Here is a 13,449-nt window from a genome sequence, read left to right as displayed (position 1 = left end):
TCACTCAAGATAATAAGGCATCCTGAGCCATCATGGCAGAGTCAGAGCCACAGAATCTTCAGATGTTAAAATTATGCAACACCAAACATCAATAAGTTTAATGGTTCTAGGAATAAATAAAGCTTTAAAGCATGAATCAAGAGTGGGCAGATTAAAAATGAATCAAACATCTATTTATAATAGTGATGGGCTGGGTAGCTCACAGCAACCCTATTTTGAGAACAACTAGAAAAGCTCGTCAAAATATTTTTGATATCTTGATGACATAAGAGTGCTTACAAGCCAGTAAAAAAATTACAACATTCATGTAATAAATTTGAAAATCTAGATATAATACAAAGTTTCTAAAAATATATAAAATTTCAAAATTGACATGAGAAGAACTTGAGTAAACCTGAAGTTTAAAGATTAAGATGGTAGTTAAGACCTCTCCCTGCAAAAAACAAAAAAACAGGTCAAAATGTTCTTATGGGTGAATTTACTAAACATTTGAGGAGCAACTAATTCTTGTTTTATAGATGTTTTTCCAGGAAGTAGAGAAAGAACAGAAAATTCCCAGCTCATTTTGAAAGAAAGCTATAGTCTTGATTTCAAAACACAATAAAGATAACAAAATGAAAGAACATTATAGGCCAATTTATGAATATAGATGCAGAATCAAACTATACACACATGAATGACTCGCACAAATAATACCAAGTGAAAGGGCAAATCATAGAAGAATATAATCACTATGATTCCATTTAAATAATATTCAAAACCATTCAAAACTAAATAATATGCTATTTAAGGATTTATATACAAGTGATCAAGAATATAAAGAAAACAGGAACAGTTGATAAATTAATCAGGAATAAGGCAGTTCCTGGGCAGAAATATTCTGTTTCTTGGCCTAGGTAGTGAATATATACATGTCATTTTAGCATTATTTTTTAACTGTACAATTTCACACATTCTTTTATATACATTATATATCACACAATTTGAAAATTTTGAAAAATTTAAAAGTCATAGCATCATCAGAATAGAGAGCCAAAAGCACTGTCTTCTCCTCTCAGGGAATTTACTAATAAAAGAAAAGGATATTTAACTTGAAAAAAATGACAACAACCTTATGATATTTTGAACTTGACACTCCAGATATTGACAAAGAAATTAGTGTGAGTGATTTCCCAAAATTTGGTTAAATCACCGCGTCTATTAGACTATCCACTAACTTCCTTTCTATCACAATTTGCATGTTCAAAATCACAGTCACATAGTTCCCCTAAGATTACTCACTTGGTCTACTCAAATATATTTGCAATTTGAAAGACACAGTCTCTCTGCTTTGGACTCTTTCTTAATTGGTTTATACTGTGGTATGACTGTTACCATGTACACAGGCAAGCATTTATATGTGCAAAGCATCTCATAATTTTTTGATGAGATGCAGAAACCTCCATGACATTTTTTCCAATTTAGACTCTAACCTCAGGTAACCTTGATAAGGTTACTCAGAGACTCAGTGATACTTACGTTTTTAACCAACTTAAAAACATCCAAGACAAGCTGTTAGAGATGTAAAACGGAAACATAGCCTGGGGGCAGGGACAGCCACCCTTACCACCACCATCACCTTGATCATTGATTAATGGGAGGAGTTTGGAGAACAAGAGGAAAAAGAAGCCTGGTTATTTCTCATCAAAACCCCTTCCAACTGCTTCAGTGGCCTCTTGGGCATCAGCCATTTCTTCCATTCTTCCAGCTGCTGCTGGGCAGGCTTCCACCAAGTAACCCTCGTTCCTAGGCTCCTTTAACACTCCTTTCTCCCTTCGTCCCTTTAGTCTAGTGGCATTCTACTGTGGCTAATCTAAAGCAAGAGCCTTGGTACATAAATAAGTGGATGTGTTTGTTCCTCTTGGCTCTGTCACCATGGGTACCACTAACTGGACCTGGGGAGTGCCTCTGACCCAAGAACAGCCAACTATTGGCTGACTGACTTCTTAGGAGAGAACCTGGAGCTGAGGGCTTTGCCATGAGGTCCTTAGCAACAATCTGTCTGGTATTTGATCTATGAATTTAGTGGGTCAGTTATTTGGTAGTAAGAGAAAGGCAGAAAGTCACCCTGAGAGAAACAGAGACAGAGAGAAAAGACATCATGTGGTTTGCAGAGCACTCGGAGAGATTAGCAAGCTCCTGCTTTATCTGTATTGGACTCTGAAGAAACTTGCAGTTCAGAAACCACATTACAGTCTCTGTCCACTTCAGCTGTCTTCAGACTCCCATTACTCTTGTGTGACCCATGATTGGGCCACTTCCTGCTTCCCTGGTTGGCTGAAATCTGTGGCTGAGATTTCTGCTTTTATTTTGTTTTTTAAAATTTCCTCAGTGGGGAAGGGTATAGCTCAAGTGGTAGAGCACATGCTTAGCATGCATGAGGTCCTGGGTTTAATCCCTAGTACTTCCTCTAAAAAAAAAAAAAAAAAAAAAAGAACCTAATTACCTCCCTTTAAAAATTAAAAAAGAAATAATACAATAATAAGTTTAAAAAAATTTAATAAAATTTCCTCAAATGTTTTTTCTTTTTAAATTTTTAAAAATTTCTTTTTTAATGGGGGGAGGTAGTTTTAAGTTCATTCATTTGTTTACTTTTTAAAACAGAGGTACTGGGGATTGAACCCAAGACCTTGTGCATGTTAAGCATGCACTCTACCTCTGAGCTATACCCTCCCCCTCCTTGGGTATATTTTCAGTAAACCATCCACTACTTGACATAATCTTAGTGTGTTTATGTTTTTTGCAACCAATGTAACAACCTAAAACAGTTTTTAAAGCATCTTCATATTTCTTCCATCTTATCTACACATCAGCACTGTGAGATAGGCAGCCTAGAGATTTTTATAATAAAAAAAAATTCAAGCTTCAGATTATCTAAACTTGCCCAAGATCACCAGACTAAGTGATAGAGCCAGGACTGGCAAATAGGTGTTTTGATTTTTGTGCCAGATACTGCAGGCCTACTTTTGTCTAATTCCCTATAGACCCACAAGCACACACGCATCACCAGTGATTTATTTAGCAGGAAAATAAATATTCAGACATACTAGGTACCAATGCTTACTACTGGGTATCCAAGTGTCCTTTGACTTAGTGGGTAATTTATATCTCTGGGCATCCTTTATGATAATGTCTCTCCTGTTTTACAGACTCATAATTGACAGATATTCCACAATTGAAAATCAGGTAAGTCCGTTCATTCATTCAGTAACATTTACTGAGAACATACTCTGTGGTGAAAATGTGCTAAATGCTGGGGTACATGGATGAATAAAACATCATCCCTTGTAGGAATTTTCAACCCAAACCAGGAGAGAGATAAGTAGCAAATAAATAATGATAGAGCACACGAGGGGCAACGGAAGTGGAGGAAAATTACAGATACAGACCAGATGAAGTTTTGGTGAACTCTGTGGGGTAGATGACAGGAAAGGCTTTTTGGAGGAAATAACACTGACCTGAGTTTAAAAAGCTGAGCTGGATTATCAATATTTAATGATAAAAAGGTAAAGGACGTTATGAAGAGGTTGAAAAGGATAGTCAGCAAGGAAGAAAAGAATGAGGAGAGGTGGTGGCCCAAACAGCAAGAGGGATGATGCCAAGGAAGGCTAGATAAACAGTGAAAAAAAATCCAGAAGTATCTGCCAAGCAATATATCTACCAGGACATGCTCAATGGACGTGGCAAGTAGGAAGTTCTTGGCAACTTTTTCCAGGGCTATTTCAGAAGGAAGAGGTATGGCAATTAAGCCAGTATGCAGTGGGATTGAGAGTAAAAGGGAAGCAAAACAGTAGAAGTATCAAGCGTTTCAGGAATCCCAGAAATGAAAGAAAATTGTGCCAGACTTTGCTAAAATTGGAAAAGGGTTACAGAACGTAAAATGGCATGGGAAATGAATGGAATTTGGGGAGAAGAGTATCTAAGGAAATAATCTAAACTAGAGAATCCTTGATTACTCTAATTTCCTGGCACGCTTTCCATTTAGTAGATAAAGCAGTATAATTGACCTGTTTTTCCTTCACTCTTTCCCATTCTCAAATTACCACACATGTATTATTATATGTGCCACCTCCCATCCTCTTCTGAGGGTGTACTACATAGAGTTTAATTCCTACCAATATCTATGATCAGTGCCCATCTGACACATAGTGAGGCACAGGAAGTGTGGACTCTGGATTCAGACTACCTTGATCTGAATCCTGTCTCCACTTTTTATCTATGTGGTCTTGTGCAAATTACTTAATCTCTTTGTTTCTCATTTTCCTCATCTGTAAGGTAAGGGTAATAATATTAACCTACTTCATAGCATAGTTGGGAAGTTGAAATAAGTTACAACATGTAATATGTTTAGAACAGTGCTTGGCGCACAAAGTATACATGGTAACTTGATTATTAGTCATTTTACTTGTGGAAACGATAAAAAAGAAAGTTTGAAATTGAAATTATCCTGGAAAATAACATTTTTGTGTGTGTGTGAATGACAGAAGTCTAACTCAAACTGTTTCACTAAAAGGGTGAAAGTATAGGCTCATGTAGTTGTGTTGGATTATTTAGGCAGGGAGAGATTTGTTCTCTCTGCATCTCTTGGGACTATCTATCGCTCTTTGTCTCACGGCATCATTCTCTTCTGTAGCAGAAAGGAGATGGAGGATATGGCTAGTATTCCAGTGCTGTATTCTGATAGTTCATAATGCAAAAGCAAGAGAGATTCCCTACTCTCAACCCCATCCTCAGCACAACACACAGGAAAGTCCAGGACTGAAATGGATTGGCCCAACCTGTGACATGTTCCCACCATTGTGGTTGGGAAAATAGGAAACTTGATTAATCATTCCAGACCACACAAACTAGAAGAGGGGGTCTAGGCAGATAAATCTATGTTACAGTATCTTTTAAGGTTGTACACTCGCCATACTTTGGCTTTTAGGGAAGATGTATGAAAACTCACTTTTAGATAATTCAGTAAATGATAACAATAAAGGTTACAATAGCAACTAATTTTATTTGAGTGTTTACTATGTGTCAGGCATTGTTCTAAATGTACTGACATTGAATTCTTACAATAGACTTATAAATCAGTATTACTATTATTATTATCATCATCATCATCTCCATTTTACAAATGAGGAGATGACTGAAAGAGAAAGATTAAATTGCTTGCCCCAAGGTCACTCATCAAAAAACTGGTAGAGCTGGGAATTGAGCCCTGAGAGTCCAGTACAAAATCTGGACTCTTAGGCTCTGCTGTCAAAGAGTAGGTGGGAAAAAAAACACCCAGTATAGTTGGTTAAGAGAAACCAGCCATTTTAAAGTATCCTTAGTGGAGATTTTGGAATCAAACCAAAAGATCAATTTGGTTTCGAACCTTCGCAAGATGTTGAAGACCCAGAAATGTTTGTTGCAGTTTGGGATGAATTTTTTTTAAAATTCCATCTGTGTTCTAAATCCTCCAAAGAATATATTAGATGCAATGCATTTCAATCTCCTAGGATAATATCCATGAAAAAGCATGTCTTGCACATTCTTGGGTAGTTAACTAAGAGCTTGCTTGTATTACAAACAACTTTATCTACTGAAGGATTGAAGACTGTCTCTTTGTAGAGCTGAGAGCAATTATTAAGCCAATCTTTAGTTAAGTCAGAAACTCTGGTTCCAGGAGAGCATGGAGCATGTCTTGATATCCAGTGACATCTCTGAACACCTTTCTTCCCTCAGATTTATGGAATTCTTCCTGTATTCCTTTCTTCTTCACAGTTGCCATCAACCCATCTATGTTTCTCCCTACAAGGCCATCTGAGAAACTACCTCTTCAGCTTTCTCTAACCATCCTTAATGACCTCAGGGAAAAAAAAGCCCAGAGGTCCTTTTTGTTTTTAAGGACTTACTGTTAATTGCTATGAGGAAACAAATTAGTGGCCCAAAAGAAACTGACAAAAATGGAGAAGTAAGAAATATTTACAAAATTTCAACAAATTCTTTAAATTATTTCTCATATTTTACCAGAATGAGTCAGTAAACTAGGACTAAACTAATTTTTATCATAGTCCTACCTGGAACTTGCTTTTTGCATAATTATTATTTATTGTGCACTTACATGCTGGGCACTGTTTGAAGTATTTTGGGTGTGTTAGCGTCTCATGACATCCTTGTGAGGTAGATGCAGTTAGCATCCTGTTTCATATGAGGAAACAGACACAGAAGCATTGGCTATTTAAAGTGATTTAGTAAATAGTAGAGTCTTGTTTCAAACTGAAGCCACGTAGCTCTAAAGTCTATTCCCTTGACCACTGCACTATATGACTCCTCTGGTGCAACCAAAATCAGGACAGGTGATTTGACAAGCAGATGTGTGTAACAGTTTAGGGACTGAGTGGAAGTATGGCTGACGAGCTAGCTGCTCTGGCAGGCCCTCTTTGGTAGAGTACTTGGCAGGATCACCATTGCCCAGTGACTGTTGTGAGTGTTTCTCAGCTTTTTTCATAAACTGGATTTTCTCAGTAATTGATGATGAATGCCCTAAAGACAGTTCACACTCACAGAACTCCTAGGACAGCCATGATGTCAAGTGGTATATTCCTTCTTAGTGTCTGGAAATGCTAACCTTCTATCTGGGAGTCACTCTTCCTGTATCAAGGCACTTGGAAAACCAAAGAGTTTATTAGTGAGAGTAGAACTGTAGCAAGGGAAGTAAAAAAAAATTTCCTTTAGACTCGACATGGCCTATGAAGTACTCCTTCCCCCATGCTGGAGGACACAACCTGATGGCTCTCGTAGCCAGATCTGATGTCCTTCTCCACGGGGCAGCGGCTGGATGAACACGTGTAGTATTTGTCTTGGTCACTCCTTAGATGTTAGAAAAAAAAAATCTTCCCCACATTCATGCAACAGAAGTGGAATATAAGCGGCAGAGGTGGAATTCTCATTTCAGCTCTGACTCCAAAGCCAGTGTTCTTCACAGCAGCACCCGCCCCCTTCCTGTTTTGAAAGGGAGACAACACTGGACCACAGTTAGGATCAGACAATCAGGCCGACGTTTACTGTGCTCCTTGTAAGTGCTTCAGTCTGTGGACGTGCAGAATGGATATCCACAACAGCCTTCCCTCAGGGAGGTTACAGTCTCATCCAGTAGGTAAGAGTGACAAACACAAAAGGCTGTGGCACAAAATCTAGATGTCCAGATGTGAAAAAGGTCAGAAAAGAGAAAGTATTTTTGAGAGCTGGAATGGTTAGGGAAGACTTCAAAGTTGATCAGAAATGTCAAGAATGAGTTTAATTCAGATCGGTGGAGGGGAAAGATAGTACATCTTGGTGGTTTAAAGATTATGAAGGAGGGGATAACTTCCCAGGAAAACAGTGTGGCTGAACAGAGAGTTATTCAGGATAGGTGGAGTGGGAACTGATGCTAACATGCCCTGAAAGGCAGGGAGGGGGTTTACACAGGATGAGTTTGGTGCAGAGGGTGAGAGTGTTCAGGGATGCCAGCCAGGCAGCCACCGCGGCAGCCCAGATATGAGATGCTGAGGGATCCAACTGGGGTGAGGCAGGTGGAGGAATTGCTATTTAGGAGGAAATGTTATTAGGATTTCATTATCAAGAGGAGTGAAATAAAGGATGGGTTCAAAATAACCCTCAGGTTTCTCCTGTGTTCACTGATGTTTACGCAGTTTTTCCTCCCTCCTCTCTTTCTTTAAACTGTCTTCTGCCGACTACGGTAAAACTATTCAGAGTAAAATAAGATCAGGTATTTCAGATAGCCCTCTTTGGGCCAGTTTATAGTTGTTTATCTCTATTATGATTTTTAGGCTGCTGTCTTTGAACATTGAGTATGTGCTTTTTTCTTTTCTTTTCTTTTTTTCTTTTCTCTTTCTCTTTCTCTTTCTTTCTTTCTTTCTTTCTTTCTTTCTTTCTTTCTTTCTTTCTTTCTTTCTTTCTTCCTTCCTTCCTTCCTTCCTTCCTTCCTTCCTTCCTTCCTTCCTTCCTTCCTTCCTTCCTTTTTTTGTTTTTTTTTTTTGGATGTTTAGGTATTCAAAACCAAATTGTTGTATTTCCTCAGTCTACAACAGAAATATATTGACTATCTGCCTTTGTCAGTTACATGTTCACCTGAAAACCTCTTGAGTTTCATTATATTCCACCAAATACTGTTTGATTCTCCTGCAAACACTAATAAAAATAACCTGAAGTTAATACTTCACCTTTCAGTCAGAAAGATCCCAACGTTCTTTACAATGTGTACTGATGTTATTATTTTATGTAGACACACTGCACTTCCTTAGTGCCTTTCATCTGAGAACCATAAAGTATTCAGCAAACATTAATTAATTCTAACAACAACCTTGTGAGCTATAATTTTTATGTGTGTGTAGCAGATGAATCACCTGAAGGATCGGCAAAAACAAACAGCCTTTGTGGGGAAGATCAGGTTTGGCACAACTGAATGTGTAAACAACCCAGTCAAACAGTTTAGAGCAAGAAAGGCAGCCATCATTTTTGATTGAACTAAAACCACCCAGTAGAGTTTCAGTGAGAGAACAACTACACAAATAACGACTCATCTAGGTTCCACAATCAACACTTGGGCTTTCGTCACAAACAAGGCCAGAAAAAAGAAGGGAGCGTTAGAGTCTATTAATAGCATACCCTCAATCTTATTGTCACTCGCAAGACAAGTGCTTCAGCAACAAAGCAGTCCTGCTCATTAACTGGGGCTTTGATTTAGTATCAATGCCCAGAAAGTGTGCCACGGCTTCCAGCTGAGGTTTCCCTGGCAGGTCTCTCCTTCAGGTGTGCAGCAGGCCGAGGCCTATTTTGCTGAAGAGAGATGTCACTTCGGCTGCTCTTTATATTAAAAACAAAAACAAAACTGGAACTTATGTTGGAGAAGGTTGAAAAGAAAATGGACTCTTGCCTTGCTAAATTGACTCACTGAACAATAAGGGATAGATATGAACAAATTCTTTCTTTTAATGGGAGCCCACCTTTATTCTAGCTTTTTAGTATAGAAATTTTCAAATACAAACAAAAGTAGATAGAATGATATAAAAGAGACCCTAGGTACCCATCACTTAACTAGCAATTTATCATATGCTTTGTTCTACAAACTATAATCAAAGATTAACTAAAAGCTCAATTCAAAAGACATATGTCACTAATGTTAGAAGGGGGGAAAAAAGAAAGAAAGAAAGTGGTAAACATTGTAATTTGAGGGGAGGGTGGGAAAAGAAAGCCATAAGAATTGTTAAGGTTTATGTAACACCAAAGCTAAGGCAAGGGAATTAGTTAAATCTACCTTGTATTTGCTCCATTTGAAAGAACCCTAGATTTTTTTTTAACAGGACCAAATGCATAAACATATCATTTGCTCAGCAGTAGAATAATTTTAAATAGCCATAGCTGCATAGTAAAACATAATTTAACCTTGCCTACTGTCATAATGCTAAGTTAAATCGGAAGCCATACAAAATAAATCACCATTAATGCATTCTCTAAATCCATTATAAGCTCATGCCATTCAAGAGCAGTGCACTAAAACTTGAATTTTATTTGCCCAGCTTTCCTTACCTTTTCTAGCAAACTGATTGTCAAGGTGCCCAAAGAGCAAGTGGGGTTCCGTTTGGCATATCTTTTGTAATAAAGGGCCAGTGATCACTTTGTGTTCAGCTTCTATTGTTCAGCACTTTCCTTTAAAAAAAAATTTTATAAGAAAAGTGTTTTATTTTAACCTTTATCAACTTTATTTCATTAAAAGTTTAATCAAAATATTTATTACATACACATAATTTTTAAAAAATCAAATAGCAACAAATAAGTTATAAAGACAAGTTTCTTGCCCCAACTCTTCAGACTACCTCCCAGTGACTGCCTCAGAAGTAATCTTTTTCTTTTAAATCATAGGAGCTGTTTCTGTGTGTGTGTGTGTGATTTATACATATCTCCATATGCCTAGAAGTTATCTTTATAAAGCTGCTTCTTGATTTGCCACTTTAAAGCAGCGTCTATTGACTTCCTGGTATGGTAGGTGATAACAAATCAACGAATATTGATCACCTGTATATCCCAGACTCTGCTCTTTGTGCTGGGAAAACAGACAAGTCCCTGATCTTATGGAATTTATAACTAAGTGGATTAAATCCTTTGACAGTCTCTCCACCCACTGCTCACACTTCTAATATAATCTATTGTAATTTTTATTTCAATGTAAATATTTAGTTCTATGTAAATATTGCTTACTTTAGTTCTCTAAACTGTGGCTATTTTTCCTTTTTTTTTTTTTTTTTGGAACTTTTAAAGAACATTAATTTTAAAATAAAAATTTTAAATAACTTTTAAAATAAAAATAAAAAGTAGAAGAATTTTTAAATTGTTATAACTACTCAAACAGATATACAATCTACCTGTCACTAGTTTTTGCCAAATGCTCACAGATGACAGAAAAACTGTCAGTCTTCTTGTTGTCCTGACTCACATACATGGAAGGCTCTGTCTTGTTTCAGTCAGTATCGAAGCCCTCGGCCTGCTTTTCCCGTGTGGCATTGCACTCCTTCCCAGTTTCCCTGTCCTTCTGTCTTGACCTGTAGTCCTCTTTTGTTTGAGAACATCCTTAGTAAAAGCCAGAGGAAGACAGACAGAAAATGAATTTTCTGGCTCCTTAAATCAATGACAATATCTTTAGTTTATCTTATAGTTTGAAAGGTATTTTTTCCTCAGAATTTGAAAGCATTGCTTCATTATCTGCCAGCATTCATACTGATAACAGAATTTTTATGCCATTCTCTTTCTTGCTCCTTTGAATAGAAACTGTTTTTCCTCTATGGACGCCTTTAGAGTCTTCTCTTTATCTCTGGCATTTTAAAATTTCACAATGACAAACTTTTCTGTGAATGTTTCTTTCAGCCATTGCTCAGGGTCCCTGGGATTTTTTGATTTGTAGAATCCTCTTCATTTGGGTCTGGGGAATTTTCTAGTATTACTTCCTTTGATAATTTGCTCATCTCTATTTACTCTCTCCCTCTGCAGAAATTCTATCACTTGGTTTTTGGCCTTGCTGGATTGATCCTCTATATCTCTTTTATTTCCTCTTTTCTATCTTTCTCTGCTTTCTGGGGGATTTATTAACTTTCTCTTCCAACACGTCTAATCACAGTGTTATTTTGGCTATTCTATTTTTAATTTGTAAGATGGCTTTTGTATTCTCTGCTTATTTTTTATGGAATTCTGTTTCTGTTTTTAAAATGGGTGTCATATAATCTCTCACATCACTGAAAGTTTTAGAGTTTTTAAAAGAATTTTCTTTTTCTTAAGTCATCTCTGCCTTCTCTGAGTCCCTTTGTTCTATTTACTTAGTTTAGGATGACGAGAGTCAGCCGCTTCACTGGAGGGTCACAGAATGTTTTGTTGTTGTTTTTCAGGTCTATTCAGTTTCTGCTCTGCAGAATCAGTTACTACTACTTCATATGATTTCAGTTTTTCAAAATTTAGTTGACATTTTTTATCTGCTGCTGTTTCTTCTCCCATTCTCTTAATTTTAGCGGGGTTCTTAGGCAGGAGAGAAGATAATTCATATGATCAATCTGCCATCTTCAACTAGAATCTATTGGAGAAATGTAAAAGCTCTCAAAAATATGATTTTTAGGTTACTTTTCTTTTCTATATATATTTTTTAAAATTTTGACCAAAGTATAGTCGATTGACAATGTTGTGTTAGTTTCTGGTATACAGCATAGTGATTCAGTTATACACATATATATATATTCCTTTTCATATTCTTCTTCATTATAGATTATCACAAGATATTGAATACAGTTCCCTGTGCTAGACAGTAGGACCTTGTTGTGTATCTATGTTATATACAATAGTGTCTGCAAATCCCAAACTCCCAGTTTATCCTTCCCCACCTCTTTCCCCCCTGGTTTGTTACCTCTTGTTACAAACAAGCATAAGTTTGTTTTCTATGTCTGTGAGCAATTTTTACACTACTCTTGACAGTTTTCACTAACAGGGATGGCAAGATTTATAGAAGGAGTCTTTAAATCTCACTTTCAAGCTTTCTGTCTGAACTCATTAGCTTAGTTGGGCAGAGCTTGGTAAAATAATGCCAAGAGTATGCGTTTGATTTCCATGAAAGTAGCTTTACTTAGTTTCATGGACTCCATCTTCTCCCCTAACTCACAAAGAAAGTCAAGAATGTTGTTTTGGGTAGCTATAAAATAGGCAAGGAATAACCCAGCTTTCATTTTACCACTATTGTTAACATTCTGTGTCATAGAGTAGTTTTGCAATATGCTGTTACAGGAACTTAAAGGGAACAAAAAACACTGTCAAATTGAAAGGGAATGGTGAAAAAAATAGTACAGACATATTACTAGAATTTACTTCTGAATTAAAGCAATTCAGTTCCAGTGGGGTAAAATCAACCCATATGCCTTAGATTGTTTCCCCAAAAGCAGACTCTCAGATGGTGATTTGTGGAGAAAGGTTTATCGAGAAGTACTCTCAAGGACAACACCTGTCAGGGAGTGAGGGCAATGGGAAAAGTCGATCTTTGATGCAGTCACAACAGGGGCCTCAGCTGATCGCACAAGAAGTTTTGGAGCTGGGTCCCTTCAGAGTTGTCCCACCTTGAGGCCAGACCTTTATACTTCATAACCTCATATCGACCAGTTATTGGGTAAGAACTATTCCCAGGAAGGGAGCAAGAACTTCTCAGGACGTGGCTATCATCAGCTGAACAACAATTTCTAGAGAGTTTTAAAATTGTGGACCAGCAGTCAATATTTGTGGCAGTTGGGGTAGCAGATCACAGCATCCACTATCCTATATAAAGTACTGTGTAGTTCAAGAGCTTGAAAGTTCAAGAGCTAAAATATTGGTTCTCCCTTTCATTTCTCCTAGATTCTTATGTGGAGAAGAAAATGAGTGGTTCAGTGGCAGAAGTGCAACTATATTTGGAGTGAGAAGAAACAAAGGATCTGTTTAGAGCATAAACCAGATAATTAGCCTCCAAGAAACTGGATGCATGGAATAAGCTCCCCAGGGGGTTGAGTATTTTTATTCCACATTATTTTTTGCATTTGTGCATTTTGCATATATTTACTTTGGTTAACAATCATTCTTAGGTTTTAGGTGTGAAGACAAAACTGTTATGTTTAGGTTTATGGTGTTAAATTTGGGGAAAATTCAAAGACAGTACCTTCAGGAGACAGAACACACTCAGAATGTATTTCAGCTTCGGTTAACAGAGCATAGAAAAGTAATAGTCAAAAATTCTCACTGACTTTTCACTCTTTATTTATGGAGAAAGAGGAAACTAGTGAGATCACTAAAATAGGTAAGTCTTAGGCATACGTGTGTGTATATATATATGTATATATATATATACACACACGTACATACACACACACTATTTTATTA

General features: G+C 37.0%; 1 long non-coding RNA gene across 1 annotated transcript in view; it reads left to right on the top strand.

Annotated features, from left to right (window-relative positions):
• The window catches only part of LOC116658646, a 29,120-nt gene extending 15,748 nt beyond the window's left edge, over nt 1-13,372 (top strand). Inside the window, exons 2-3 of the long non-coding RNA XR_004313869.1 lie at nt 3,189-3,225; nt 12,931-13,372. This is a non-coding gene — a long non-coding RNA (uncharacterized LOC116658646). The remainder of the gene's footprint in view (nt 1-3,188; nt 3,226-12,930) is intronic.
• Nucleotides 13,373-13,449: the final 77 nt, after the last annotated feature.

This window comes from Camelus ferus, chromosome 21 (genome assembly GCF_009834535.1).
Source record: "Camelus ferus isolate YT-003-E chromosome 21, BCGSAC_Cfer_1.0, whole genome shotgun sequence".
Taxonomy (NCBI): Eukaryota; Metazoa; Chordata; class Mammalia; order Artiodactyla; family Camelidae; genus Camelus; species Camelus ferus.
Note: the sequence above shows the minus strand (reverse complement) of the source record. Positions and strands in the feature narration are given on the sequence as shown.